Source organism: Phaethon lepturus, unplaced genomic scaffold (assembly GCF_000687285.1).
Source record: "Phaethon lepturus isolate BGI_N335 unplaced genomic scaffold, ASM68728v1 scaffold43355, whole genome shotgun sequence".
In the NCBI taxonomy this organism is placed as follows: Eukaryota; Metazoa; Chordata; class Aves; order Phaethontiformes; family Phaethontidae; genus Phaethon; species Phaethon lepturus.
Window position 1 is genome coordinate 623 of NW_010542005.1, and position 553 is coordinate 1,175.

Consider the following 553-nt stretch of genomic DNA (forward strand, 5'->3'; position numbering starts at 1 on the left):
CAGAGCCTGCCGCACAAATCCTTCCTCTACCTCCACAGAGCTCGCGTACAGGTTGCATTTCCCCTGTGAGACAGATCTCCCAACCCTAAATCTGATTTTAGGACTTTTTTCCAGTGCATCTAGGTAGAGAGCTCTAGAGCGGCCTTACTCTCTTGTATTTGATTATTCAAACAGAAATATTGCTTGGAAATACTGCAGAACTATTGCAGATGTTCCACTGATTCTTCCTCCCTGGCCATGCAATATTGTTAATATTATTTTATATTATTATTATTATTATCATTACCATTATTGCACTGGCTTCACAACTGCTGCCAGTTAATCCCTGCAGTTTCCCGAGCCTGTTGCGCGGCACCGTGATCGCCGCAGCTCCAGGCTGGGAAACACTAAGTGCCAGCACCGGTGAGCTGCATGAGCTGAAGGTTTTGATACAAAACTTACGCTTTTAGGCAAAATTAGCAGGGGAGAGTCACTCGGTGACGTTCAGACACCCATGAGACAGAAAGGAACATTAAATTATACGGCAGGGGCGTGGCCGAGGCACCACCCCCAC